This window comes from Delphinapterus leucas, chromosome 11, assembly GCF_059928025.1.
Source record: "Delphinapterus leucas isolate spDelLeu-1000000601 "Yukka" chromosome 11, BTC_Dleu_Yukka2, whole genome shotgun sequence".
In the NCBI taxonomy this organism is placed as follows: domain Eukaryota; kingdom Metazoa; phylum Chordata; class Mammalia; order Artiodactyla; family Monodontidae; genus Delphinapterus; species Delphinapterus leucas.
The window spans coordinates 19,801,127-19,828,141 of record NC_143139.1 but is presented as its reverse complement, the minus strand read 5'-3'; the positions used below and the strand labels follow the sequence as shown (position 1 = coordinate 19,828,141).

Sequence of the window (27,015 nt, the reverse complement as noted above, 5' to 3'; positions counted from 1 at the left end):
TGATCTCTCTTTAGCTTACCTGCTCATGCCTTTGGAACATTGGTGTTGACCTTGTTGGAACTTTGTCTATAATCATGATAAGTCTTTCAATAGACTCTAACAGAAAATGACATTTAAATTTCCAAGTGATTTATTAACCCTTTAAATACTTTGTGATGTGCCGTGTCCATCTTAGCAAAGAGATACTCTTGTGACACTATTTTTATGTATTATGTCCCTGAATGCCCAATGCTTAATGACTTCAGATTTTTTGCTTAAAATAATAAAAGAAGAATAATAAATGTGTAAATAAGAGATAATAGTAGCATTGCCTATTGCCTGTAAAAAATGAGGAATAATCTTTGAGGACAGCAGGGGATAATAAAAGTTCATTAGCTGTCGAGCTGCCGCCCTGTTTTTTCAAAGCAGCTATGTGACTTTAGCCTTGTGTCTGGGCTTCCATCTCCTCACATGTAAAAATCAGGAAACGTATTACCCCTGTTTCTTCACCTGGCCTACCCCTAATCATCCTTCAAGATTCATTTCAGTCATCCTGTTGTTTGGAAAGTTACTGCTGACTCCCAGGGGTGGCTGGGTCCCTTCCCTGTGCATCAAAGCCCGTATGGCATTCTGTTGAAGTTATCTATTTATTACTTTCTCTCCCTCTTTAAAGCATGGGTCCCTCAGGGCCAGGGACCATACCTTTGTACCACGAGTATGTGGCTCAGAGTGGAACACATAAAAGAAAGTTGATTAAAAAGACAAGCCAAGTTCACATTCTATCTATCTCTGAAACTAGATCTTGGCTCCGACACCAACTGGTTATGTAGCCTTGGCCAAGTTACTTAATTTGCGTAGGTCTTTGTTTCCTCCTGTAGAATGAGGATAATACTTGCTGCCTTACCAGTGTCAGAATAAACTAATAAGTAATGTTTGTTAAGCTCCTAACAAAGTGCCTGGCATATAGAAAGCACTCAATTAATGCTATCAGTATTATTATTAGCCAAATACATTTTTGTTGAAATAAACTTAACTTGAATGAAACTTAATGGTCATTTCTTTCTGTTTACTGACTAAGAAATAAAAACAGATGCTTTTAGCCTTCTGAATTTAGATATGGGGCAAAATGGCCACATCTGTTACAAGAGTATGCTTAACGTTGCTTGCGTGCATTGTTAAGAACTGTGAAGGGTCTGAGGTATTTACCCTATTTGCAAGCTAATACATTAGCCTGCCACGGTTTCACAGATGTTGGCAGAACACGGAAATCCTGGATCAGAAACAGAGGGCGGTTATCACTCATAGCAATAGTAGTAGCCAGTGTATTAGCATTTGTACCAGTTCCCTGAACCCTAAGTCCCATTCAGTGATTCAGACAGAGCCTGGTGATGTTTACATTTCAGGGGGAGAAAATCTGAGCTTAGGGAACCTGACTCTTTTGTATCAGGCAGTAAGCATACCTAATCTTTGCCACTAAGTAAACATCATCCCTATGACACTGGACAGTAGACAGACCTGCCCTGTGCTCTGGAGGGAGACTCTACCTCTGTCTTCTAAGGCTTTCTCTCTAAAATATCCTTGAAAAGGTAGTTCTGAAGAAAGCTAGTTGGTGCCTTTCCTCACGAGAAGTACAGAAATACAAAATACCTTTAGAGAATGGTCTTTTAACATGGAAATTTGTATCTAGTGGGTTTGTAGCTTTCTTCAGATTCTTAAAGGGATACGTGAACTTAAAAAGGTTGTTTTTAAATCCCTTATTCATTGTTCAGGTGCTAACGTAATCTGAAGACACCAAAAGGTAAAGACTAAGGAAGCAAAATACTACATAGGAGATACCATGATGCTTCTTTATGACTGAGGCAACTTGCTGCCCCAGAATCAGGGCCTTTATCTGGCTCATATTAAGACTGGAACTAAGTCCAGAGAAGGTACCCTGGACCTTATCCAGAGGAAACAGAGTTGAGAGCCCTTGCTTCAGAAAAGATTGTAACAGGACAAGAGCAAAGAGTGACAGCCTTCTCTGCAGAAAGGATATTATACTTATTATAATGCTTATTGAAATAATTTAGCACATAAAAAGATAACCAAATTTATTTTTTAGATTGGATGTGCATTGTTGTGATTTTTTGATGTAAGCTGTACATAACAGGAAAGTCAAATGTTACTCCCTTAACTGAAATAAATTTCCATTTTCATTTCATATTATTGAAATGTATGCTTCTGACTTTCTCCATTTGCTTCACTTTATTTTCAACATTTTTATAAGCAAAGTGTTCTAAATACCATGACGAATTATTTTATGATGCATTTATCTCAGTCATGGTGACCTCTGTCACTTGAACCACTGTTCAACATATTGCCAAAGAGCAAAGATTAAGGCATAGGGCATTTTGTGGAATTAGTGACGACCCAAGAGCTGATAGCCTAATGCCAAACCAGTCATTAGAGCTCAGGAAATGTTACAATCTGAAAGCATTATTGCGATTATGTAACAAAAATAAGAGACAAAAACAGATGGCTTAAATAAAAATACTGCTAAAGTAGGGTTTCTCAACCTCAGCACTATGTACATTTCAGACTGGATAATTCTTTGTGGTGGGGAGCTATCCTCAAATGTCCTGCAAGAGTGTAGATGCATCCCTGGCCTCTACCCACTAACTACCAGTAGTGTCCCCTGCAGTGTGACAGTCAAAAATGTCTGCAGACATTGCCAAATGTCTCCCGGGGGCAAAATCACCCTTGGTTGAGAAGTACTGTGCTATTTCCATTTTTTAAAATGGGAACATCTATCAGTAAATAAGAAGGTAAATAGAGAGTGTAGTATAATCCTGGTAAACGTTCACAGCTCCAGAAGTAAATTAATGCTTCCATAGTTTGAGGGATTGCAAAATGACCTCTCCATACTGCGTGTAATCTGTTACAGAGCATGGGGGGGAAAGAAAGAAGACTGGTTTTGGGTTCTTGCCTTTCTTACGTTGCTTTGTAGTTTAGTGATTTGGGTCATGTCATAATTTTTCTGATTTTTTTCTTTTTAATCTGTAAGAGAGGGATCATCCCCTGTCATTCGTACCTTCAGGAATTGCCATGAGGATCAGATCTGATAGTTTAAGTGAAAATGCCTTGAAAAGTCTAAAGAGCTCTATAACTGTTAGGATGAGAAAAAGTAGAATGATTTTGTTTTAAGAATTTCTTGAAAATTTTAGAGCATTCCTTGAAATAACTAGTGGAACCCCGGGGCATAACAAAAAAGGATTTGAGAATCACTGATTTTGAAGCTGCCCTTTAGCCCTGCTTAGCTTACTTTTCTGTGTTCTTGGTTGCCATGTGCTGAGTGGCTGTGACAGAAGGCATGGCTGAAGGAGTAGTGGAAAGGCTGGGCTGACAGCAGCAAGGAAGCAGCACTCAGTGTTCAAAAAGCATAAGTACTTTGTTCATGTTTCTTCAGTATCCAAAAAGTATCTATAAATTGAGTAACTAGAAACTCTGAAGAGGAGAAACTAAAGTTAATATTGTAAATTTATTCAAAATGGATATTGCTGATGTAAGTAACCCTATTTCTGACTTATGTGTTTTTTATTCACTAAAAATACTGTGTGAATTTTATTTAATAGATTAATCTTTTTTTTTTTTCAATAGCTTTACCTTTGGTCAAAAATGAATATCCTTTCTCTATCTCATGCTGAAACCTTTTTAATAATGCAGAATTGCCAGCAACTTTTCTCCCTTTTAAATATTCGGTGCTAGCCTTCCTTGCCTGAAATTATATGAAAATATATGCCTGAACTTTGAGAAATAGAATAATTTAGTCTCAGGTTAGAATGGATCTTAAAAGCTGGATGACCCAATATAACATTCCATTCAGAAATCCTCTTCTCAGACCTCTGAGAGTTTGTCCTGCTTGAACCTCTGCCCCCCTTTTCAGTATAGAATGTATTTGGAAGATTATGCGGATGAGAGAACTGAGGCATAGATAGGTTAAGTGACTGTGTCCAGGATCACTTGGGTAGTATGTAGCAAAGCCAGAAGGTGACCCATTCACCGTGAATCCAGAGCCCTGGCTTAAACTCTAAATCATTGGGCTTCCCTCCAACAAATCCTACTGCTGGACAACTCATTTTAAAGAAAGTTGCTTTTCACAATGCACTGAAATCTACTACCTCCTTATAACCCTGCCATCAAAACAAAAACAGAGGGACTTCCCTGGTGGTCCAGCGGTTAAGACTCTGTGCTCCCAACGCAGGGGGCCCAGGTTTGATCCCTGGTCAGGGAACTAGATCCCGATGCCGCATCCAAAGATCCCACGTGCTGCAACTAAAGAGTCAGTGCAGCCAAATAAATAAATAAATATTGAAAAAAGATGAACATGTGATGCTCAAACATCTTAAAAAAAACAAATACTACTTTGTTCTCATGTGGAGCATGAGACAATATATCTTGTCTATACTTTTCCAAATGGCAACCCTTCAAATATCTGATTAAACTTAATGATTGGTGCCCTCCCTTACTCTTAAGTTTGATCTTTTTCAGGTTGAATGTATCTTCTCCTCCTAATTGTACCTGTTTTAGCACAGTTGTCATACCAACTGTGTTCCCTGCTGACTTTTTCTGGGTGTTGAATACTCATCCAGTTCCCAATCTATTGGATGAAAATCAGTTCTGGAACCTGTATTTAAAATACTGCCTTACCATGGAGCATTGGTTATATCTAATTTTGATTTGGACACCCTACAGTTATTAACTGTATTCTCTTCTCTCCAATGCCACATCTCATCCTTGCTTGCATTGTGATCGCTGCCATTAAAAATGGGACTTCCCTGGTGGTACAGTGGTTAAGACTCCACCTTCCAGTGCAGGGGGATGTGGGTTTGATCCCTGGATGGAGAGCTGGGATCCCACATGCCTTGTGGCCAAAAAACTAAAACAGAAGCAATATTGTAACAAGTTCAATAAAGACTTTAAAAATGGTCCACATCAGGGCTTCCCTGGTGGCGCAGTGGTTGAGAGTCTGCCTGCCGATGCAGGGGACACGGGTTCATGTCCGCAAAAACAAAAAAATCGTCCACATCAAAAAAAAAAATTACAAAGTCTTGTGAACTATCCTTGAAGCAGATCTTTTTGTCTTAATATTTTAATAAACAAAATACTGTATTAAAGTAGGTTAAAGTTGCAATGTGTGGATTTAAGTCCATTATTTCAATTTTAAGTTCCTTTTATGTTTTAAAATTTCCTTACAGATTAGAGTTCCAATCTGATAAGTATGTCTTCACCTAGCAATATGATTACTGCATAATTATTTGAGTGTTTGGGGTAAGATAAAATCATAAATATTACTTGTATCCTTTCCCATTAATTATTAAGCACATGTCTGTTTCAGGGAATTTAATCTATATGTTTGATTCATAGTCCCATAATTTTTCAAAATGTAATTTTGTAAGAGCCATCTAACATCAGTCATTTTTATGGGGGGGGTGTGTGTGTGTGTATGTGTGTGTGCATTCCTAACATCAGAAGGTCATGTTTTGTTATGAATAAACAAGTGCCTACATGTTAAACATGTCTTTTCTAAGACATAAACTTAGTTAACTAGTCTCTGCCATCTACCATTGGAAAAATGTATTTTCATGACAGATTGGGCTACCTCCTTAAAATAGACTGGCCAGATTCCCAAAATGTTAGGCACTGGGGTAGAATTTCCAGGAGCAGTAGTAGGTCTCTGATGATTCTTCATTGGCCCATAGATTAAGACAAGTCAGTAAAAAACAGGATATAAACAAGCAGTTGACAAAATATTTGGAATAAGAATAGATTGTCTGGTACCTGAATACATTGTGAATATTATATATCGGGAACCATACTTCAGGTGTGGACAATATTGGACCAGCATGCTGGGCTCCACGCTGTTGAAAGGGTCTTATACTTTAGGTAGCCCTGACCTGCTTCAAGGGAACTATGAATAAAGGATAAATAATGGTTCTGCCAGTAGGTGGTAAAAAATAAAATAAAATAAACACTCTTTGTAGTCAGCAGGAAGACAGAAGCCACTGTGATTATTTTATTTTTTTATTTTTTATTTTTTTTGCGGTACGCGGGCCTCTCACTGTTGCGGCCTCTCCCATTGCGGAGCACAGGCTCCGGACGCGCAGGCTTAGCGGCCATGGCTCACGGACCTAGCCGCCCCGCGGCATGTGGTATCTTCCCGGACCGGGGCACGAACCCGTGTCCCGTGCATTGGCTGGCGGACTCTCAACCACTGCGCCACCAGGGAAGCCCTCACTGTGATTATTTTAAAAAGGGGCATGTAATAAAATGCTTACACATTGACAATAATAAATTGCAAAAGAGCAACCTAGAGGTCAGGAGCAGGAAGAAGTTGCTGCTGCCCTTAGGCTGGAGGCAAAGGGACGAGACACGGTTACCAGGGGCACTGGATGTAAGCTGGAACCATGGGGGCCTGTCTGGTGGGAGGTGGAACCAGGTAAAAATGGAGCTGCTGCCTGAGACACCTGGCAAAGGAGAGAAAGAAGGGCAGAAAGTCAAACAGCAGAAGGTTGATAGGTGTTGAACCTTGGAGTTGGTTGATGAGGGTTTGTTTTATTAAAGTCTGTATTTTGAATATGTAATTGTCTGTAATTAAATGTTTTTAAAAAGTAAATGAAAGAGAGAGAGAAATAGGAGACGCAGGGGCACACGCACCCTCCACACCATGCATGCTCCCATGCACAAGTTTACACTGAGCTCCAGTCTCCTTCCAGTAGCTGAACTCACCTCAAAGCCGACTGCCAGAGGGGCCTGGGAAACTTGGCCCACAGGGGTCAGCAGAGAAGGAGATGGACAAAGGAAGGATCTAAGGCAAAGAGGCTGGCAGACCCTCACCCAAGACACAGGAGGCAGTGACTCTCCTCCTGCACAAAGTTCTAGTCCTGGCTGGAATTTCTTGTTGCTGTCTATGACTTTCTCAGTCCCTCAAAAGGTACCCTCTGCCTAAACCTAATTTTGTTGCTATCAAAGTGGGATTGGGAACGCACAGTGTAATTATTTGACCTAGCCTCTGCCACACTGAGCCTTTGGATACTGGAGTGTCCATATAACACACCAAGTTTTTTGCACACTTCTTGTGCACTTCCATTTACATGCATTCTACAGAGTTGGCTGCACAAGCACTGATAAATTTCAGACAAACTCCAGATTAGTTGGAATATTCGTGGTTTTAGTTTGAATTCCTTACCTTGCATAGAGAGTGAGGAATTGGGCAAGGAATGACGATAATGAAAACTTGGGCTATTACGTAGTAATGCTCTTCAGCACATGTTTAATGCATTTAGTTGATAAAGAAAAACCATACTCAAGTTTTTATATGTTCAGGTGCAAAGACCAAAAAGAATTAAAGCATAACAAAATGGGAGTATGCTAGCTATGTAATTATTTGAATTAATATATAAAATATTGGAATCCATCTGTACTGATTTTGTAATAATAAGTGGGTACTTGGTTCTCAAAAATCTTTAACTCTGAAAAAAGTGAGGTTTAATACTAGAAATAACACTTTTTTAACCAAGAAAAATATGAAGTGTCTTCTAGGGCCATCCTATATGGTTGTGCAGGTAGCATATTTTCTGAATTGTCCACCTAAGGGGCATCTTCTCTTATTCACACAAAGGCACTTTATATGCCAGTGACAGCCCTGATCTCCCAACACTGATATTATCAGGGGGAAGTATTGCCAGGAGAAATTTCACAGCCTTCTCTAAAGAATGAGGTTGACTTTTAGTATCCACTTAGGGATTCTGAGAGGCTCCTGTGAAGAGTATCTTGGCTTTGAACAGGGCAGAGCTTACCTGCTGGTTTTAGATTTTCAGGTTTGCCTATTTGCATTTAGGCCAAGAATACTTTTATTCATCTTTACTGCTTTCTTGTTAATGCTGGCTAGACCTCTGTGTAATAGTAAAACCTTTAATTATATTAAGATCAAGATGGGGATCACAAAGTGTGTTTCTCTTCTCCAGTGATCATTAAGACTACAGCATGGTCTCAGTGGACATGTACTAATGTATCTTCGTACCAATATACAAATTAGTATTTGCATATTTTACAAAATTTAAAGTATTTTAATAACTTAGTTTTAAAAACTGACATGAGTCCTGAATTTACATTTTTAAAATACAATTTGACTTATTTATACAAAGGCAAAGCCACCAACACATTGGGGAAGAGATTTTCAATCAGGTCGAAGTGGATGCGTTTTCAAGAGCGGGTGGCAGTACTGGGCAGTGAAGTGGCAGGTGCTGGCATCAGACTGGGTCAAAGCTCAGATCTAGCACAGCTTTAAGTTAACTGGTCCAGTTTCCTAACCTCCATGTGCCTTGTGCTATGAAATGTACCAACCCGTAGAGGTTTCTGTGAAGATCCTAGGGTAATGGATCTTAAAACAGTGTATGGTAGAGTGCACCAAAAAAACCTCACATTAAAGTTAATTTTTCATTAAAAAATACCAACTTTGTCTTGAGCTATCATTCATTTTCATGTTCAACATTTTTTCCCCTAGACTGTCTCACCCCTGTTCCCTCTTTCCTTGTTAGCTCCCATATCTCTCTATCCTTACGCCCGATACTATTCTTGAATTGCTCTGAGATGAGGGTTTTTGGTATTAAACATCTGGGTATGTAGATGTTTTGTGAGATGCTTTTTATTTCTCCTCAGTATATTCCTCATTTACTCCTTTTCCTCATGTCCCTAAAAATATCCTACTTCCTGATCATGTATATTTCCTTTGTCTGAGGCAGTTGATGCTAGAAAACGGCAACATGGCACTGTGTCTCTCTGCAGCACCTCCCAGTTTAAAACTTCTTTGAATCTCTGAAATTGAAAAATCAGAAATCTGAATAGGTGATGCATTTGAAATCACCTAGGAGCACAGTTTTCCCCAGGCCTCTTTTTTTGGGGTGTGTGTATGTGTATGTGTGTGTGTGTGTTGATTCAACATGTGTGTATTTTCTATTTTCCCCCATCTGGCATCTGCTTTAGCACCAGCCTAGCTAGCTGTTCTGTGTCAAGAGGGCTTTAGCCTTTTCACTATGAGAGAGAAAGAAATGAAATAATAAAAAAAAGAAAATTCTTCCACCATCTCCCCCCCTCACTTTTTGTTTAGTTGTTTCTAAGCAAGTTTCTTGCCATTTACCTTTGCATTTGCATTGCTTATTGATTGGCAATTTTAAAATTGTTTATTGTGCTCTTTTGTTTGACTGTTCAAGAGCTAAAACAAAAGCTAGCAGGCCCTGTGAGGTACACATTTGCATGCGGTGAGCGTTACCCGAGGAAAAGTAATTGCTAATGCATATTTATGTGGCACAAATTTGCCATTTGTTTATGCATAAAATTATCAATAGTGCAGGGCGGCCCAGCCGTAGAAAATGGTGACCTTTTTAGCTTAATAAATAGAAATCAGCTGTTATTGTGAAGAGATCAGCCATTTATTCTGTGTTGAGGGACATTGCCGGGAAAATGCAGATTGGGGTTGGCAATATCATTAAATGGAAGGCCAATGACCCTTTCGGTAGAGTCTATTATACTTTATCTAATAGGGGATAAATGACTCTGGTTGGCAAATGGAATAAAGAACAACAGTTTTTCTTTTTTGTTTTGTAGTTTTAATAACTCTACGGATTTTAAGCCATAAAACTGAACAAGCAACATCATACTGACCTGTTGCTAGAGTTCTCACAGAAAAATCTGTTTTAAAGTTGCTTTCCCTTATTCATTACAGTCTGTACCCATTGAAACAAAAAGTGAGTCAAATGATATTTTTTTCCAGGAAAATAGGTCTTCCTTTAGTCTATAGCTTTCTTTTTCTTTTTCTTCTTTTTTAGCCATACTTTTATCTTTCCATTGCAGGTATTTTTGCATTTTACAGTGTTGCTCTACATTTGATATCTTAAAAATATTAGAGATAGAAGATACTCTCAGAATGAAGTTAGGAATAGATTGTAAACTGAAGTTTCCTTTTTAAAACTAAGCATAATACTTTCAAAGTGATAAGAATGGCCTCTGAGGTAAGTATGTGGGTCCTTTGGATTAATAAAAATATTATATAAATATCAAACCTTCTCATCAGCATATTTTCTTTCTTTTCTTTTCTTTTCTTTTTTGGCTGCACTGTGCAGCTTGCCGGGATCTTAGTTCTCTGACCAGGGATTGAATCCCGGGCCACAGCAGTGAAAGCGCTGAGTCGTAACCACTGGACCACCAGGGAATTCTCAGCGTATTTTCTTAATATGCAAAAAACCGACAGATAGTCCATTGTATCTTTTTTGGTTGTTTCACTGAGATGAAGTGCCCTCAGTCTCCTCAGAGCTCGCCTATGACTATGGTTTAATGTGGTGTGATCTCATACTACATTAATTTGGCTAGTGTTTCTTTGGTATGCTAGTGAGCGCTTCTGTCTTTTAGGGTTTTTTATTGAGCTTCTTCAATCATTATAGAATTCACTATTAAGTGGAAGTTGTGTTTGTTTTTTCAATATTGTAAGGTAATATTTGATGCACTGAAAATTTTATGTAAGTTATGAAATAAGATAATAAAACAGAGACATGTAAATCCACGCTCAGAACATGGCAAAGCTATTGGAAGCTACCTGCATGCTCCTTTCTGATTGTGTATCTTAACAGGAGTGCACTGCAACAGGTTTAAAGTTTCTGCAATGGTGGATTTGCAGCCACCAGTCTTTCCCTCATGCTGCACTTGACTACAACAGTGCATTCTGCAGCATGTCACCAGGGTGACTGAGTAACATTTTACTGGCAGAAATGGGTCTGTTGTTCCTTTTTAAAGTAGAGGGTGTAAATAGGATTCAGACAGTAGGGTACATTAGTCCAAAAAATGAATATATTTTTTGTGTCATTTATAAGGTATTGATTTTAGGTCCATTAGATTCACAGTCCCTAGTGGTAGAAAAAACAATGATTTAATGGGTAGGTTGGAATTCCAGAAGGAAGAGCAGCAGTGATTAACCCCTTCTTCCTCAGCTCCCTGCCCCAGTTATATAATATTGTCAAGAAGCTAAGGACTCTGGGGGAAAGGGACAATTTATCATCTGTCTTCCCTGCACTTTACAAGGAATCACAAAACAAATTTCAGCTGGATTATTACTATGTCTCTGAATGTGATAGAACATTTCAACCTCCGTTGATAAGATATGCCAAAATTATTTTTATAAGGTAGTTTTTAACTTGATGAATACAGTTTATTTTTACAAAACCCAGAGCATATTTATTTAGAGAGTCTTCGTAATTTAAGATACTGTTTAGGCGATGTGAAGGAATAAAGCTTAGATTTCTTTGTTTAAATAAAAAGATCTTTTTCTCAACTCTAACAAAGGAAAGATCATACTGGTGTCATGTCAGTTATACCCTTTCTTAGACAAGTCTTAGGTAATATTAGTGAGAATGGCCACTATAAGTTTTAAAGTAGGGTGTTTCCTATTCCATAAATACATGGAAAATTATTGGTGTATATAAACCTCTTTTCTGAGAAGAAGATGACCAAGATATCATTTCATTTCTATACTATTCAATTTGGATGTAGAGCACTCATAATAATTCCAGTCAGTTTCATCCAACTAATGTTACTACCACCTGAAAGAATTTCCTCTTAGGCTGCTTTGACAGTTACCTCTTCATTATTGTATCCAAAAACACCCTAATTACAATATAGGTATGAAATTTTTGAAAATTCCAACTATCATTCCAATCTTCTGACATACTGTTATGTTATGATTGAAGAAAAATATGCCAACTGAAATCTGATTGGCTTAAAACTTGACCTGACATAAAGATTATGGTATCAACAAACACTTTTTAGTATTTCATATTTTAATTCAAGTATTTCAAGTTCTGTGACAAAAATATAAAAATACAGGCTCCCTCTTGTGGGTAAAATTACCACCTGTGTTGCCTACATATAGGATATGGCGAATTTTTTCTGTTTCATTTTAAGTAAATTCTACCATGGTAGTCTCTTTACAGTTGGTCAGATGTGACATTTCACTTCATTGAAAAAAGTGAAGTTTGGGGTACTTTTTAGTAAAAATTTTAAATGATAATAAACAAGTTTTTTAAAGAATTGTCAGACCATGTGCAGACAACCTTTATTTTATTGCAGCAGCGTAATTTCTTTTTTTTTAACTTTTTATATTGGAGCATAGTTGATTAACAGTGTTGTGATAGTTTCAGGTGCACAGCAAAATGATTCAGTTATACATATAAGGTATCTATTCTTTTTCAAATTCTTTTCCCATTTAGGTTGTTACATAATATTGAGCAGAGTTCCCTGTGTTATACAGTAGGTCCCTGTTTGTTATCCATTTTATTTTATTTTATTTTTTTTGCGGTACGCGGGCCTCTCACTGCTGTGGCATCTCCCGCCGCGGAGCACAGGCTCCGAACGCGCAGGCTCAGCGGCCATGGCTCACGGGCCCAGCCGCTCCACGGCATGTGCGATCTTCCCGGACCGGGGCACGAACCCGTGTCCCCTGCATCGGCAGGCGGACTCTCAACCACTGCGCCACCAGGGAAGCCCCTGGTTATCCATTTTAGATATAGCAGTGTGTACCTGTCAGTCCCAAACTCCCTATCTCTTCCCCCCATCCTCCCCCGCTCCCTGTAACCATAAGTTGGTTCTCTAAGTCTGTGAGTCTGTTTCAGTTTTGTAAATAAGTTCATGTGTATCATTTCTTTTTAGATTCCTCATATAAGTGATATCATACGATATTTCTCTTTCTCTGTCTGACTTACTTCACTCAGTGTGACAATCTTTAGGTCCATCCATATTGCTGCAAATGGCTTTATTTCATTCTTTTTAATGGCTGAGTAATATTCCATTGTATATATGTACCATATCTTCTTTATTGATTCCTCTGTTGATGGACATTTAGGTTGCTTCCATGTCCTGGCTACTATAAACGGGCAGTGGCATAAATTTCTGATGTTGAAAATTTGTAATAACTTTTCTCATTTTGAAGTACTTTCCAATGGAGTAATTAGTGAATTGTTGAAATAATGTGGCATCTTCTCTGTCAATGTGGTGACTTTTAGATTTCTGTGCTTATTAACAAAAGATCTGATATTGGAATGAAGTGAAATCCCCCCTACCAATCATGGTACAGGTGGATAACAATATGGTACTAAAACTACCCTAATACCATAAACCTTGTGACCAAAATGGTGAAATATCAATGGCATAATAAGAATGAAACTGAAGAATTACTCAATTCTTCATAAATTGAACTGATTGTGAAGAGACTGAGCTGGCAACAATGCTTTGGCTGCCACCATGTACTGATTCCCTGCTTTCAAAAGTCTGATTCTTGGGAATTTCAACTGATTGCCAGTGGCCATTTTTGTCCAGCCTAAGGAACTGTTAACAAAGCCAGAGTTCTATTCACTCCTGAAAGTGTCTAGAACAATAGTTTTGAAGCTGGGCTGGGAGATATATAGCAAGGAATGTCAATGTAGAGATAGTTGGATGACTCCCACTAAACAGTTACTGTGTTGATCGTTGCTGTCATACATTTGAATGGAATCAAGGAAAGGGCTATGAGGACACCTGAAAATCTTTCATAACTCATTCCAAGAAAGAAGAATTTACCTTAATGTTGCCTGTCCTAAAGTATATTCAAGGTTGTTTATATCAAAATTATACAAAATGAACAACTTATGTGGTGATTAACAAATATGTATGTATGCATATAAGATAACATATATATATGTTTTTAGATTAATTCTGGTGGTATTATAATGTCAGAATAATGCCTTTTTTCAAGAAATAATAACTTTATTATATCTATATAAATTTATATGTATATAAATTTATTTTGAAAACCATAGACATCTCCTGTTTCCCAAGAGCCGTATCTTTATATATTTACTAAAAAGGAACAATACACTGTTAATGGTCTACTTTTATTTTTTCTAGATTCCTCTTGCTGATGACACAAGTCCTGTTTGAATCTACTTATAAGATTCTGAAGCCTGAACAGAGAATTTTGGCACTGCACTGGGTAGGAAAAAGATATATTCATAAAACACGTGATACACACCTTTGAAAAGATTGATTACTTTAAAAATGGAAGTTTATGTGCCTTCTCTTATTTTCAACTTATAAGTAAAGTATATGACATATGCATATAAAGCTATAATACATAGTCTTTTATGTTCAGATGACAACTGTATTTGTAATTATAATTCTCAACCTCATTATGAAGGTAATGTTTCTAAACTGGCAGATGAAAGCAACATTTCTTTTCTTTTCATTTCCTTAATGAGATACACATTTCTTAAAGTTGCAGAAGCTTTTTTTCTTCATTGAAAAATGTTTTTTTAAAAACATTTGTTGCTACTTTTCTATTATTGCTGAACAAGAAATATTCTGGGTCACAATGAGTAGGTCACACATTTTATAAAAATTTCCATGGGCTATTCAGTATTTCAGGGTATGTTTTTGTAAACACATACAAAAATACAATTTTGCTGAGGCCAAACAGATATTTTCCCAATTTGCTTGGCAGAAAAATTTAGTGGGCATCTATCTATGTGTGCATTTGTGAAATGCCTGTAAAAGTTATACTCTTGGGACCAGGAACAAAGTTTGACCACAGACCTAAAGTTGAAAATCCTTTTATCGTCCCGTGACTGTCATGTGGGTGAGAGCAGAAAAGGCTGAAGGAAAGGGATCCTATTGTTCAGAGGTTCGTCACTAGTAAAATGAAAAACGAATTATCTTTCTGTTTAGTCCTAAAGAGAATAGTGAAATAGTGGTATTCTTGCAGAGTAAACTAACATTTATTTATTTACTAATCCATTCTAAAAGTCATATGACTTACGCTTCTAGAACTTCAAGATACAAGTTTATTTGTGAAAACCCTTAGGTTCAGTGGTAGTTTTTATCGTCTTTAAAGACAGAATTGTTTTTAAATCCTAAAAAAAATTTTAAAAATATTTATAAATAAGACTTTATATATTCACAGATGAATGAATCAAAGTAATATGGAAGAACGCATTGTAATGGTTTTTAATGATAACAGAACTGGAATAAGTCACGAATTATTGCAAATAGAAACTTTTATAGTTTTACAAGTAAAAGCACAAGTATAAATAAAATTAAAAGGCAAATGGAAAACTGGGACTACTTCTTACAAATACAGCAAACATCACATGTATAGCTGTTATTATAAGAAAGGCACTAACATTTTAATTTAAAAGATAACAAGATATAAGAACAAATAATTAATAAAGCATGCAATTCTAATGCAAAATGCTAGTAAAAGAAATGCAAAGTTATGCTCCACTTAACGATCTAACTAGTAAAAAGTAGCTTCGAATAATAATGTTGTAACAAGAATGAGGGGAGTTGGGTGTTTTCAGTAATGTTGGAAATAAATTATATTTATTCAACCATAAAGTGATTTGACCATCTCTGTTAAGAGCCTTAAATGTTTCCAAGGCATTCTATGCAACATTTTCACTCTATTAGTTTGGAAAAGGTTTGGTTGCAAGCAATCCAAATTGTTTTAAAAAGGTAGAACTTTATATTTTCTTATGTGAAGTCTCTGTAGGCAGTTAAGAGCTGATTGGGTGGTTCCACAGTCAATAGGGACCCAGAACTTTCATCTTTGGCTCTGTTTCTCTGAACATGTGACTCTTACCTAGTGTTTTGGAATATCCAGTATTGGTATTCCAGCAATCATGTCCGTATTCTAGCAAGAGGAAGGAAATATTTCTAGAAGATTCATGCTCTCTCCCTTTAAGGACATCTTTTGAAAAGTGTCCATACCCCTTCCACTTACATTCCATTGGCTAGAACATAGTTTCATGACCATGCCACACTTAAAAAGAGCTTGGAAGATGTAGCTTTTATTCTGGAAGATAAATTTGGGGGAGTTATTATTGTGGAAGAATAAGAGACTAGATATTAGGGCTTAACTAACATTATCTGGCAATTTCATTCCAAGAATCTAACTTAATGAAATAATTAAAGGAGACAAAATTTATGTAAATATGATCATTTTCATATGTTTATAATCAGAATAATTTGAGATTGACTAAATTGTTCAGCAATAAAGCAATAGTTGGATAAATCTGAATATATTAATCTTATACAGTCAATAAAATATTTAAAAATTTTTTGAAAGACATGAAATTATGCATGATGCAATGTTAAATGAAACAAGTCAGAATCCACACTAAAGATACAGTGTATCTCCAAATGTGTGTGTGTACACACATATATGTATGCACACACACATATTCAAGTGGACATATATATTACAAATACATAAAAAGTTAGCAGAAAAAATAGCTGAAAGTAAATACATTAAATATTATTAGCTCTGGATTATGGAATCATGAGCAACTTTAATTTTCTTTACAGTTTACACATTTTTTAACAAGTATAACTTAGTACTAAAATTATAGAAATGTAAAAAGTATGGGATTCACATGGGGGGGAAGGGTAAGCTGGGAAGAAGTGAGAGATTGGCATGGACTTATATATACTACCAAATGTAAAATAGATAGCTAGTGCAAAGCAGCCGCATAGCACAGGGAGATCAGCTCGGTGCTTTGTGACCACCTAGAGGGGTGGGATAGGGAGGGTGGGAGGAAGGTGCAAGAGGGAGGGGATATGGGGATATATGTATATGTATAGCTGATTCACTTTGTTATAAAGCAGAAACTAACACACCATTTATACTCCAATAAAGATGTAAAAAAAAAAAAAAGTACAGATTTCCAAAAGGTTACATAAGTTGCTTAGTGCCTCTGTTTAAAATACTATATGTGTGTCTATTCAAGAAGAGATGAAATAGCTTATCACTCATCCTTTCTGACTGCTTTTTCTGAAGTCAGGTTGCAGTAAGCTTTCCTTCTCAGTAGAGCCATACAGCCACTCAGAAATCTTGATCATATTGCATCCTGGCTACCTTTTTAGGTTAGGGCAGATTGAGATACAGTTCGGTGGCATTTGACAAGCATGTGAATGTTGCTGTTAATCATGCAGATTTCAAAGGCAAAGAGCAAAACTTTGAAGACTTCTTCCTTGTGTATAAGTGAAAGAGGTTGAGTGCTGCAGTTCTGGATTAAGAATGTTTTCTTTCATTTTGAAAGGATTTTTTACAGTATTTTGTTGCCTTAGAATATTAAAGGAGTGAGAATTTATCTCGGAGCTAAGTGAAAAGTCACAATTAGATAGCAATCTATGAGAAATTCTTGGCAGAAATTAGAATGAGAGTGTTTTTTCCCTCTGAACCTAAGCTGACCTCACTCTTTGGAACTTGTAAGGGAAGCATAATGTTGAAAGGCATCAACTTTGGAGACACACTGTTTAGGTCAATTTCTGACTCGACCATTTAGGACTATCTACTGTTGGGTACATCTCTTAACCACTGATTCTGCACATGTAAAATGTAAATAATGATGGAAAATAGTTGGATAAATTGTATTATGCAAATACCACATGGACACTGGTGTTAACTACACTGAGTAAACAAAATAGACTTTAAAGCCCAAACCATTACTGGAGATAAAGTTACTTTAAAACTGATTGAATTTTCAATTCAATAGGCAGATAGAATAATACTAAGTCTAAATGTCCCTAATAACATAACTGCAAAATAGATGAAGGAAAATTTGACAGACTAGCAAGGAGAAATAAACGATCCACAATGGCAGTGAAATTAACTTAATAATTAATGGAATAAAATAGAAAAGAATCAGTAAAGGAGGGTAGAGTTGAAAGATAAGATTAAGAAACTTGACCTGTAGATATATATAAAAACCTTGCATACAACTGCAAAATTCACATTATTTTGAAGAACACTGGGAACAGTTACAAAAATTCACCATATCCTGAGTCATAAATTAGGTCTCAACTAATTTCAAAGAATTTGAATCATAGCAGTGAAATTAAGCTGCCAATGAATAACAGAAGTATGGCTAGAAAAAAGTTTCAAAATTAAAAAGAAATCACAGTAGTAATTATAAATATTTTAGATTAAATAAAAATGAACATCTTACGTATAACAATTATAGAATACCTATAAGAAGCATTTGCTGGGAAAGTTATACCTTAAATGTATTAGAGAAAAGAAAGAGTGAAAATTAATAAGCCAAGAGTTTATTTCAAAAACAACAAGATAAACTCAAAGTAGTCAAAGGGAGAAACGAATTAAAGTGCAAAATTAATGAAGTGAGAAACAAACGTATGAAGAAGAGAAGCAAGAAAGCCAAAAATTGTTGCAAAAGATGAGGAAATTTTCCAATCCTCTGATGAGACTGAACAAGAAAGTAAGTGACAAGAGGCAAATAACCAATATCAGAAATGACAAAGTGACATCACAACAGATGTGCAGATGTTAAATAGCTAATAATGAGTATCATGAACTTTACATTACCAAGTTTATGTTGGGAAATATGAAGAGTTAGATCAATGGTCAGATTCCTAGAAAAATATGTCAGTGGTCAAAATATTCCTAAAAAATATATAACTTAGCAGTATTTACTCAAAAAGAAATAGGAAACCTGAATAGTTCTATAAACATTACGGAAATTTAATTTGGTAATCAAAAATTTTCCTACAAAAAATTTCCAGACCCAGATGGCTTCACAGGCAAATTTAAGGAAGACATAAGTCTAATCCCATGTAAGTTTTTTTTTTTTTTCAAAAAATAGAAGAGGTAATAGTCCCCAACTTATTTTATAAGGATCATATAATCTTGATACCAAACTTGGCAAGAATAGTATGAAAAAGCATATTCACAGGCAAATTCCTCTTATGAATATAAATGGAAAAACTGTCAACCAAATATTAGCAAACTGATTTCAGCAATATATAAAAAGGATCATTAATCATGAGCAAGTTTGTTTACTCCAGAAAATCAAGGTTTGCTGACATGTAAATAAACAGCCAATGTAATACAGATTAAAAGAAGGTATCACATGATTATTTCAGTTAATGCAGAAAAGGATTTAATAAAATGTATCATTTATTCCTTATTTTTTAAAGTTCTTAGAAAACTAAAAACAGGGAAGAACTTCCTTAGTTGAAATACCTATAGCAAGAATAAATTAAAATAGTGAATTGTTGGAAATTTCCTTCTATGATCAAAAACAACATCAGGATAGTTGCTATTGAGCATTTTTCCTGGAGATCCTAGCCAATACAATAAAGCAAGATAAATAAAAATTATTAGGATTGAAAAAGAAACAGTTGTCATTCTTGGCAGATGATATGAATTAATATGAGCATTTAAGGTTGATGCAAACAGTACAATATACACAGATCAGCTGTGTTTCTATATATCAGCATCAATTTTTGCCTAGTATTCATTAATAAGTGATGAGTAGTATCTCTATAAGGAAAATTGTGAAAGTTTAAGAAATATTTTAATATTTTTTAAATGAAATAAATGATGAGATAAACCATGTTCATGTACTGAAAGATCCAATATTGTAGAGATATCCCCTACCCCCAAGTAGATTCATAAGTGCAGTGTACTCACAATCAAAACGCCAACTGCTTGTTTTGTCTTTGTTTCTTTGTTATTTGTTTGGGTAGTTGTGTGTGTGTGTGTGTGTGTGTGTAATGTTTTGTCTTTGTTTCTTTGTTATTTGTTTGGGTAGTTTGTGTGTGTGTGTGTGTGTGTGTAATGTTTTGTCTTTGTTTCTTTGTTATTTGTTTGGGTAGTTTGTGTGTGTGTGTGTGTGTGTGTGTGTAATGTTTTGTCTTTGTTTCTTTGTTATTTGTTTGGGTAGTTTGTGTGTGTGTGTGTGTGTGTGTAATGTTTTGTCTTTGTTTCTTTGTTATTTGTTTGGGTAGTTTGTGTGTGTGTGTGTGTGTGTGTAATGTTTTGTCTTTGTTTCTTTGTTATTTGTTTGGGTAGTTTGTGTGTGTGTGTGTGTGTGTGTAATGTTTTGTCTTTGTTTCTTTGTTATTTGTTTGGGTAGTTTGTGTGTGTGTGTGTGTGTGTAATGTTTTGTCTTTGTTTCTTTGTTATTTGTTTGGGTAGTTTGTGTGTGTGTGTGTGTGTAATGTTTTGTCTTTGTTTCTTTGTTATTTGTTTGGGTAGTTTGTGTGTGTGTGTGTGTGTGTGTGTGTAATGTTTTGTCTTTGTTTCTTTGTTATTTGTTTGGGTAGTTTGTGTGTGTGTGTGTGTGTGTGTGTAATGTTTTGTCTTTGTTTCTTTGTTATTTGTTTGGGTAGTTTGTGTGTGTGTGTGTGTGTGTGTAATGTTTTGTCTTTGTTTCTTTGTTATTTGTTTGGGTAGTTTGTGTGTGTGTGTGTGTGTGTGTGTAATATGAAAAGTTGATTCTAAAATGCAAAGGACAAGAAGAGTCAAGAGACTTGTAAAGGGGGGATGGGTGGGATTACTTGCCCTATTAATATGAAAGCTCTATTAATTCAGAAAGTACAGCATTGCTGCAGGGGTAGACAAGTAGACAAATGAGAGAGGCTACAGCACTCAGAAATGACTCTTGCATATATGGACATTTTATTTATAATAGAGGTGGTACTTCAAAGCAGTAGAGAAATAACAGACTCTTTAATGTATGGTATTGGAAAAATTGATTCTTTATGGAAAAAAATGAAGTTGGATCCCTACCTCACACCACACACAAAAATCAATTTCAGTTGGTCACAAACTAAGTGTAAGAGGTAAAACAATAATCTGTCATAAGAGATTCTCCTATAAGAGAATCTAGGAAAATAACTTTATGACCTGGGAGTAGAGACAGATTCCTTAGATTAAAAAAGCACACATTCTACATTATTTTTTAAAATCGACTTTATTTTTCAGAGCAGTTTTAGGTTCACAGCAGTATGGGGAGAAGGTATAGAGATTTCCCATGTACCACTTCCCCCCACTCCCTACACTCACACACACACGCACGCATGCACGCACGCACGCACAGCCTCCCCCAATATCAACATCCCCCACAAGAGTGGTACATTTTTTACAACTTTTAACTGACATGTCATTATCACCAAAGAGTTCGTCATTTACATTAGGTTCTGCATTATTTTATTGTTTATCAAAGAAAACCATAAAAAGAGTGAAAAGACAGTATATGGAGTGGCAGAATAAATTTTCAAAGCATCATTGACAAAGGTGATATCCAGAATAGATTTTTTAAAACTACAAATCAATGTAAAACTTCACACAACCCAATAGAAAAATGGGCAAAAGAAGAAATCCAAATGGCCAATAATATGTCCAAATGTCAAAACATATGAAAAAATGCTTAATCTCAGTAATAGTCAAGGAAATACAGAATAATTACACAATGAGATCCCACTACACATACTTCAGAATGGGGAAAACTAAAATGGCTAGCAGGTCAAAGTAATGACAAGGATGCAGAACAACAGCAACATTCATACAGTGCTGGTCAGAACAGAAATTGGAACAGCTACTTTTAGATATAGTAAAGTTAAAATTTATAGCCCCTACTTAAGCATAGCAATCCTATGCATATATGTATATATCCCATCAAAATATGTACATCCATGTATCAGGAGATATGTACAAGAATGTTCACAGGAGAAATACTTGTACTTGCCAAAAATTGGAAATAATTCAGTTGTCATCCACACTATGGACAGTGGTAGAATAGTCATACAATGAAATGAAATAATGAAGTGGAAGACTTTTAGTGATCTACTTGATACTAAGCAGAGAAAAGCAAAGACATAAGAATACATGCAGGATGATTCCAGGCAAACAATTATGTTTTTCAGAGATGCATTATAGATGGTAAAACTATAAAGAAAAGCAAGGAAACATTACTATAGGTGCCAGAGAGTGCTGATCTCTAGGAATGAGGAAAGAGGCTGAGCTGAAGGAGGGAGAATTTGGGTCAGGGAGCACTTCTGGCCCAAGGGAGAGTGACACTAATGCCCTGCTGGTGGTTACATGGGTGTGTGCTTTCTTACCATTTGCTTAAGTGTACACATTGTGTAGATATATTCAAAATAAGTGTTAAAATAGTACAGCAAATAGTTATGATAAGTTTTATTTATTTCTTTAAGGGTGTATTATGTTTCATGAGGGCGAAATATGATTGCAAATAGTGTAAATTAAACTGATACATCTTTCAAAATTAGGTAAAATAATTTAAGATGCTTGTAAAGAATTTCCCACTTTGGAAATGAAGACTAATAGGGTAGTAAAATAAGCATTTATTCTTTCCAGTGTTCTTTTTCTAAGAAATGTAATAAAGGCTATCAGGCATTGCCATTAGATGGAATAGCAGTAAAATGTTTTGAGAACTATAAAATTATAAATATTTTATTTATATATGAATTGAAATGCATTGCCGTGTTAAAGCATTCTTTGCACATATCAATACCCACAAAGAGGCTTAGTTGGATATCAGATTTTATATTGCACTGACCAAAAATAACACAACAAAAATAAGTACTTCACATAGGTTTGCAAATTCAAGATTTTACAGAGGTAAATTGAGGATAGTGGTTAGTTATACCACTGGTGGCAGTTATTTTTGTTTTGCTTATCTCTTTCTGTGTTAACATTCTTTTAAAATGTCACTGCATTTATAATTATTTGCTTTAACCATTTAGCCAGTTAATTATTTGTGAACCTAAGTGGTTGTTATTTGTACACGCCTTTTGGTCACCTCTCTTTTACTTGCAAATAAGCAAGCTCTTTGCTTTAACTATTTGTCAAATCCAATCACTTTTTTTTTTTTCCTCAGTCAGCCTTATCTAAAGAGTAAACTCTTTGCTGCTTGCAAAAGGAGAATAATCCCAATATATTGTAAATTGTCAAGTGAGTTCTTTATAATTAAAGATTACTCTGCAATATACAATTTTTAAGGCATTTATCCCGACAGGGTTCAGTGGCCTTTGAGAATGAGCCACTATGTTGACAAATCTATCATCTAAATTGTGCAGCATTAATGAGAACTCCGAGCAGCACACTCTTACATTTTAATGTGGGTGGCAGTTTAAGAAAAAAAAAAAAAAACACCAAAACAAAATACTGAATATGATTGAAGTTGATTTTAAAAAGGTCTGCCACCTGTGGATAAAAATGTGCATTACTCTGAACACATAATAATTAACCAGACTGAAAGGCCATGGCAAAATCCAGTGACTCTCTGAAATCAAAACCCTGGTTATTATTAGAAAAAAAAAAAAAAAAACAGAAAAAGAGGCAGTGATTTCACAGTAAATTCAGATAATGGGTTTGTGATGCTACTTACCTGTACAACTAACCTTCCATGCTCTATAACTTAATCCACAGTTCTTTACTAACATATGGTATAATCCATTCCTGAAAGTACAGTCTTTGATTTGAATCCCTCATTTCTTAATTAATAACTCATTATGTGACCTTATATTTCCTGAATAGTTAAAATTTCTATATCTCATTCTTTCATAACCATTTATAATTCGTTGTAGATCATCTGTTATTGTTGCACCTCAATCTCTTGAATAAGACTCCTTTTTCGATATACTTTCAGCTTAGTTTTCTCAAGTTAACCTTACAAGTAAAAACACCATGCATATTTAAATATAATAGCACTATATTCATAATTTCTTCTCAACTCAAAATTATTTGTTTAAATGCCTGACTATGCTTGATTGCCTTTATGCTCTACCTACAAATATCTAATCTCCATCTGAATAGTTTAACATAAAGTTATTAAGCTTATTTTCTGGGTGTTTCAAGTGTATGTACATATAATGCACTGGGGGAATTTTATTAGCACAATTTGAATTGCAGAGTTCATTTCAAAATGTACATCAGCTTAAGTAACATAATGCAGTCATTGTAGAGATGCTCCATTGTACTGGTCTCGGAACAAGATATTGCTACTTGAGTAGCCAATGCTGACCCACTTGAAGGAGACCTAAAACACTAGCCTGGAAGAAAATAATGGTTTATGTATTGTAGAATTCCTCTGGGCTATGGCTCTTAGCTTCTTGATTGATAAAGAATAAAGAGAGAGATTCATTTAAAATATCATAGAAAAATTAGAGTTCTATTACTTTTATTTAAAAGTCAGATGATAATAATATGTCTTAATCCTTTAATAACAACTGCTTGAACATTGTACTCTTATTCAGCAGTTGTTTGTAATAAAGAGGATTTTTCCTTCCAAATAAAATAATGCATGAACTGTTGACCAAAAGGCTTTAAAATAATGTATGTGAGCAGGCAATTGCTTATTTTTGTGTCTTTCTTTAGAATACTAAGCAACAAAGAAGCAGTTCTAACAATAATAATTTAATTTGAGAAAAAAACCTTGAACCCAAACAGTCTCCGTAGAACTTTTTGCATAATTAGGTTATATATCTTCTCAATGGAAGAAGTCTTGCCCACGGTCACATTCTGTAAATGAAAATACATTTTGCATAAATTAGTGAAGTTGAACTGCTGAGATTCTTTATAAAATGTAATAAATATTTCCTAATTTTTAAAATAATTAGGAACCATAATTTTTAATTTTCTTTGCTTATACATATATCTATTCATCTTTTAGAGAATTTAGAAAACAGTTGATACTTTACAGTGAATAATTGGTGCTTTATAATATGAAATGAAATGACATAATATAAACATGATGTTTGAACTGTAATTAGGAAATTTCATTCCCTCTTAATATGGTAAAGCTTTTTGATACAGTGTCATTTTAGGCATATTAAACCTGTGTGAAAGGAATGAACACTTTTCTAAGTATTTAGAAAAAAGTTAAATTTCTATACTATTGTCAATATAAATTCTAGGAGGATTAAAGTTTTAAATTCTTAATAAAAGAAACTCTAGAGTATTAAGAGATAGTGTTGGTGAGTATTTATATAAGTGGAGGGAGAGTTGGAAGTTATTTTTCAGCATTACACCAAAGGCAGAAATCACAAAGGAAAAATTTTGCTAGATTTGATCACAAAATTGTAAAATCTTCTTTGCATCTTAAATGATAGAACTGACAAACAAATGAGGAGCTGGGAAAGGTATTTACAATATATTGGGTTTAATGATATACAATAAATTGCCATTTTTGTTAAAACTGACTATTGGCAATTTCATATGTTAATTATGAAATTAAAATATCAACTACTTACAAATTAAGGGAAAAATAGAGATATAATTTGAATATTCAGTTAAAAGGAGGAAATGAGATGGGGACTAAACATATAAAATTTTTTTTGTAATAATTCGAGACACGCAAATTAATCGTGAGAACCTAGTTCATTTAGCAAATTGGCAAAGATTAAAAATGCACAACAACCAATGCTGAAGAGATTGCAGTGAGATGAGACCTCTCACTTACTGAGGCTAGAAGTGTCCATTGTATTGCTGCACCAAAGATTCAGTTCACACAGTAGACATTAAAATTTGTTAATGTTGATGCTTGTGCTTCTAGTAAGTTATGTAATATTACATATATGTAATGTGTGTAGTAACACAAAATTTAAAATAAAAAATATGATTTTGGGGCTTCCCTGGTGGCGCAGTGGTTGAGAGTCCGCCTGCCGATGTGGGGGACACGGGTTTGTGCCCCGGTCCAGGAGGATCCCACATGCCGCGGAGCGGCTGGGCCCGTGAGCCATGGCTTCTGGGCCTGCGCGTCCGGAGCCTGTGCTCCGCAATGGGAGAGGCCACAACAGTGAGAGGCCCGCGTACCACACACACAAAATATAATAATAATAAAAATATGATTTTGTTACAAAAATGGGCTATGCATTAAAAAACGTTGTGGTGTTTGTGTATGATAGAATATTAATTTCATGTAAAAATGTTGGAATGACATGAGAAACCAGAACCATCATAAATATTCAAGAAATATTTGTTGAATGGATATGTGGGTGTCCGTGCCTGCACACACACACAGAGGTGTGTATCATGCATAGGACAAAAATACTGACAGAATATATGCTAAAATAAAAAAAATAAAATGCTCAAAAGCTAGATTACAGGATGACATCTGATTTTTAAAAATTTTCACCTTTTTAATTGCATGTATTAGATACCTTTCTTTAAGAAATACATCTTACTTTCATTTTAAGAAAAAATACATACTATTTTTTAAACTATAAACATAAGTGTAGTAATCCATACATCAAGGAGATTTTCTCCTATGTTTTCTTCTAGTTTTACGGTTTTGGGTCTTATGTTCAAATCTGTTATTATCCATTTCAAGTTAATTTTTGTGAGTGGTTGTAAGATAGGGGTCCAAGTTTGTTTTCCTGCACGTGGTTATCCAGTTTTCCTGACATCATTTATAAAGAGACTATCTTTTTCCCATTTCTGAGCCCTCAATTCTGTTCCATTTTATGCCAGTACCATACTGTTTTGATTATTATAGCTTTGTAGTACTATACTAGTTTGAAATCAGGAAGTGTGATACCTCCAGCTTTGTTTTTCTGTCTCATGATTGCTTTGGCTATTTGGGTTTGTTTGTGGTTCCATACAAATTTTAGGATTGTTTTCTCTATTTCTGTGAAAAATGGCCATTGGAATTTTGATAGAGATTGCATTAGTAATCCATAAATGTTTTTCTAATAGTAGCATTTCTGTATATATAGATTGCTATATAAACATATCTATAAATTCTTTATTCTAATTTTTTAATTGGAAAAAAATTTAGGAAGACCACAATGTTTTGCAGAATTTTCAGTACATTAAAGTCTACATGGCCAGGATAATATGCTATTAACACTGCCTACAAGTTTATCTGGGACTTACTCAGAAAATCCCAATGGTAGAGTTGGAGTTGTACTGCTTCAGAGTTGATCTGTGTCAGGTCATTGGACAGTTCTTCATGTTGTGACAACGCTTGCCTTCGTTTGAATTCCACTTGGTCCCACTGTCACTGACAGCAGTAACCCAGAAATAAGAGTTTTAGAATACTTGGAAAATTATTTCTGGATTGTGTATAATGGACAAAAGGTATCATTTCTTATTAAGATATTCACTTTTGAAAACCATCCTTAAATTCTTCTACCACTCACCTAGCATTTTCA

The 27,015-nt window shown here is 35.3% G+C and overlaps 1 protein-coding gene across 10 annotated transcripts in view; it reads left to right on the top strand.

Annotated features, from left to right (window-relative positions):
• SOX5 (SRY-box transcription factor 5) overlaps positions 1 to 27,015 on the top strand; it is a 997,502-nt gene that overhangs the window by 255,044 nt on the left and 715,443 nt on the right. For all 10 annotated transcript variants that reach the window (XM_089919966.1, XM_089919964.1, XM_089919967.1 and 7 more), the window contains one exon: positions 13,945 to 14,029. The gene's annotated coding sequence lies outside the window, so the exon portion shown is untranslated. The remainder of the gene's footprint in view (positions 1 to 13,944; positions 14,030 to 27,015) is intronic.